At 46.5% G+C, this 4607-nt stretch overlaps 1 pseudogene; it reads left to right on the forward strand.

Moving 5' to 3' along the window:
• The first annotated feature begins 854 nt into the window (after positions 1 to 854).
• LOC123119868 (protein RETARDED ROOT GROWTH, mitochondrial-like) lies at positions 855 to 4324 on the forward strand (annotated as a pseudogene).
• The last annotated feature ends 283 nt before the right edge of the window (positions 4325 to 4607 follow it).

Consider the following 4607-nt stretch of genomic DNA (forward strand, 5'->3'; position numbering starts at 1 on the left):
CGCAATTAGCCACTAATCCTGCCCACCCGCATGAAAAAATAACCTCCGGCCGCGCACGCACGCACGCCCCGCACAATACGTATCCCACGACCCGCACCTCCGCTCAAGGAACAGAGCACGGCCGGGGCCTCCACTGCCGTCCGCCTCCACCGCCGCTCCACGCCCCCATCCTCCGTCGCCGCCGCCTCCGCCGCTTTACCGCTCCCCGCCTCTGCCGCCTCCCGCGTCCCCTTATTTCGCCGCCTCTCCCGCCTCCCCGCCCATCCTCCTCCGCCGCTGCCGCCGCGGCCTCCGCCGCTCCCCGCCTCCATCCTCCACCGGTCCTCTACCGCCGCCGCCGTCAGCCGGTCCTCTTCTCTGCCGCCGTGAGTGTGAGCCTGACGGCTACCCCTCGCTTCCTCGCACGTCCCCCACACGCCCGACGTCGCCTCCCCGCCTCTCCCCCGCTCACATCCACGCCGCCAGGCGCAAGCCTCACTCCCTTCCCTCACGATGCCCCTCCCCGTCGGCGTCCTCCCTCTGCAACATCGCCTTTCCGCGTGGCCGCACAACGCTGCCTCCCCACGAGCCCCCACGCTCCTCGACGACCAGGTCACCACCGCCCCTGACCGGAGAAGCGATGGTTCTATGACGGACAAGATGATGGGTATGGGGACACTACAGCCGATGAACACGGCTCAGAGCAGACTTGCTAATTTGGCAATTGTGCAGGACCCCTCCCTCTGCAACATCAATTTTCCAATGCGCAGGTGAGCCGCCTGCTTCCAACGGTGATCCGCCCTCAATTCTTTTCCAGTGTTTTTCCCCATTGTGGTCTACTTTTTGCTGCTGATTTGATTGGCTCGCCTCGCAGGGGCCTCGGGAGCGAGACGTTGCTGCGCCGGCAGCCCGGCACCACGGACCGGTGCGGCTGTGGGTCGCCATAGCGACGCTGGTTACTGGCAAGCTTCAAGCCTTCAGCCGATGGGGCTGCTGCGTGCACGCGTCCACCATCTTCGCCGCCTCCTCGAGACGAGGCCGCCACCATCGAGTTCCACTCCGGCGCGTTTTTTGCACCCCCTCCCGTGTGCCTCCTTTTTCATCGGTCGCTGCCACCTCTCGCCATGACGCCCGCGGCTCTAGCCCTCGGAGCTCGGTCTACTGGGCCTGGATCCGGGCGGTGGCCCAGCCCCCGCTACCCCATAGGAGGAGGAGGAAGAAGGCATGGCGTGCTACATCCCCTTCCAGGTCTACTTCCTACGAACTTTGTTTGATTTTGTTCATCCAATCTTTTACAGCACGGGAGCGACGTGGTAAATCCATCCACCTGGTTGCTAAACTGCATTGTGCTCCGCTAATCTGAATTCCCTCCAGAGATCATGGTGAGTGATTTCAGTGTAGCACCACATATTTTGAGGGCCAAGAATTTTACTTATGTTTGATGATTTGTTGAACATGGTGTATGTACATCAGATACCCTCATTTATCTCCACGTTTTTGTAGGGCATTGGAGTGAAGGACAGTGGATTTCCTATCGCTATGTGGCTGTCTTCCAATATGGTTCTGCTGTGCCCTTTAATATTAGTGATGATGAAGCTGAGCACTATCTTTATATGATCAGAAATCATGCTTCGGGATGGCTTCCGGAGATGAGGAAAGACGGTATGTCCAGGCTGTTCACGAGCTAGCCTGTTATTGTGTAAACTGCTGGTATATATGTCCATACCATTCACGAGCTGGCCTGTTATAGTTACTGCTGATATTTGATAAACACCATTGAGGATCAAGAGAATCTCTCTGAATTTAATTTGTGTTTGTTGTACTGCATTTTTAGCGGTCACAATGCTTTGGCCGAACCCTTATATGGCTTCTGCACTGGCCTTCTTAATTGTTTGCAGAAAACTTTTTAAATTTACCTTAAAACATGTGCATTGTTGTACAAGCTGCGGTGGGTTATGTGAGTGGCAGTCCATGCACAATTGCATGTTTGAACATGCATGTTTTAAAATATGAGAAGTTTGAGTCAGGCCTCATTTTCCAAGAGAGCAAATATCTTGAATGCTCTCTAATTATTTATACATAACAGTCCAAATTATGTAGCTGAACCCGCATAAGTATATAGGCACCAGTCATGCCTAAGATTGCCCGGGATCGACTACGTGCCCCTGGCCTATAACATAATAGCAACAGTAATATGGCACCTAGCCCCTAATCCACTTTTGTAACGATGAACCTGTATTATATTCTCACATGATGACATTTATTTAATTGTTACCAGATTATGCAGTAGTCGAAATGTCATCCCTGACAACTTGGATGAAAGGAGGTCTTGATTATATAGTTCTTAAAAGTTTAGACACTTCTGGAATTCGGATAATTTCAAGTGTTCTTGGTCAAAGTATCGCTCTTGATCTTTACTTACGGCAGTTACTGTGATTGAGCAAAGTCAACAAATTATTTCCATGTGGTCGCACGGTTTCAAGTTCTAAGACACTACTTTAATAGGTCGATGATATGGTTGAGGAATTTACTGAAATCAGTCGTATCATGGAGAAGACTGGCGACTACACAATGAAAAGAAAGAAGCTCTTTCAACTTATGGGCAAGGCTAATTCTAATCTTGCAGATGTTATCATTAGACTTGGCTGACAGTTATGTAAGTGTTGCACTCCCTCCTACATATTATATATCATATACCATATATTTTAGCAGTGTATGTGCTGTCATTTTCTAGAAGGAAGGAATTTCATAATGCACCAACCCCATGTGTTGTGTTCTGTTCTGGAACAGAAGTCATGTAACTGTCTAAAATTAAGTAGACATAACTTGACATCTTAGCCAGGTACGACTATATAATATCTGTAGACCAGTTTGATACTCAGATGGTACTTCTCTCGGGGAAAAGGAATAGTAATATTTATGCTGTTCATTGAAAAAAAAATCCCCGGGCTTTCAATAAAGGTTGATGTTTTGATCTCCAGACATACAAAATATACAATGCCACCTCTTTATGTTTTTGGTGTTTTTATTTACTAGCATTGTGTTCCTCTTCGAGATTCAAAGAACCACAGATGCACTGTGAGACTAATATGCCAGAATTAGCCAAGAGCCTAAGACATACTCAACATTTTTCTTAGCTAAGATAGTTATGAAAAAAGAGACTTTGTTAATCAGTACTGAAATGCATAACACATATGCTAGAATCTTATTTTTCGTTGTATATAATGTGAACAACATGATTTTTAATTTTTTTTCCAGGTCATAAATTGCTTGGAAAAATGCAACATCGATGCTAGAATCCCGAGGAGACTATGGCCGGTGGTGGAGATTATTTTGTATGCTGACGGTGGCGGCTACACGGCGGAGGCCTGCACACTCGACTTCGACATTGCCGTCTTCAACAAGAAGGTCTCCCTCGCCGGCCAAGATCAGGTTCGCACCTGCACTCCCATTCCCATTCCTTCTCCCTCTCCCGGAATTGGTTTCTGATGTCTTTTGTTTTGTGTGTGCCTCTGCAGTATATGGTGGCGGGCGGGCGGAACCTCTTCCCACTGCTCCCGGAGGCGTCAAGGGTGTCAAGCCCTCCGTCGTGATCGGATGGGGCTCCCAGGTTCATTCCCAGCTTTGCTTTGCTTCCTCACTGTGCAGTTTCTCTCCTATCTGTCAAGATTTACTATGCCTCTCTCTGCTGCTATTCTACTGAATATTGTTCTTGGAGCATCAAAGCCAATTGCTTGACTGCTAAACATGTGTAGGAGGATTCGTTGTTTAGCGTCATTAGACCTCTATAAATACATGTATAGGAGGATTCTTGGAGCTTTGTACAAATAGCAAGGCCATCAAAGCTAATTGCTTTACTGGTGAACATGTATAGGAGGATTCTTGGAGCTTTGTATATACATGTTTGCTCTGTGCTATAAATAAAGACTCTCCTTAGTGGTGAGAATAAAAAGGAAGAAATTTACTATTCGCAATAAAATTTTATTGGGTGAACTGTAGAAGCTGACTTTGTTATAGAAAGGTTCAGAACCCACCCTTTCTTTCTTGCAGGATTGAGAAGATTTTGACTTTGGAACCTTTTAGATGTACACAAAGAAAGCAGATTGTGCTGGTAGATAATGATGGTGAGAAGATCAAATTTGTTTTATGGGGAGAACGGTTTCACATATTGTACTTGTACAGAAAGAGAGCGATTGTGTTTCTTTTCAAAAGATAACTTTTGTCAGCCATTGTGTTGCTTGCAAGCAGAATACTTACTGATTTAGTTCTCACACCGATTCTGCTGAAGCTGTGATTTGTACCGAGTTATATTGTGTCAATCCTAACGTTGGTATATGCAACCTAACATGTTGAGTTTGCTGCAACGAAAACAAAAAGAATTTAATATTTTTTTATAACAAAAAGAATTTAATATTCTATATGGTGTTACATGTCATAATATGTTTAGTTCCTGTTAGCTATCTTCTGCTTTCAGTCCATGGAGACTTGCAAAATATGCAAAACCCCAAACTAGGTGCAATCTGATGTTCCGTTGGTAGAACCCGCTTTTTGAGAAAATAGTACCCAATGTTCCATGCTTTCCACTCGCTTTTGGTGATTATTTTGCCATGTTGTAAATAAAGGGAAAC

Source organism: Triticum aestivum, chromosome 5D, assembly GCF_018294505.1.
Source record: "Triticum aestivum cultivar Chinese Spring chromosome 5D, IWGSC CS RefSeq v2.1, whole genome shotgun sequence".
Taxonomy (NCBI): Eukaryota; Viridiplantae; Streptophyta; class Magnoliopsida; order Poales; family Poaceae; genus Triticum; species Triticum aestivum.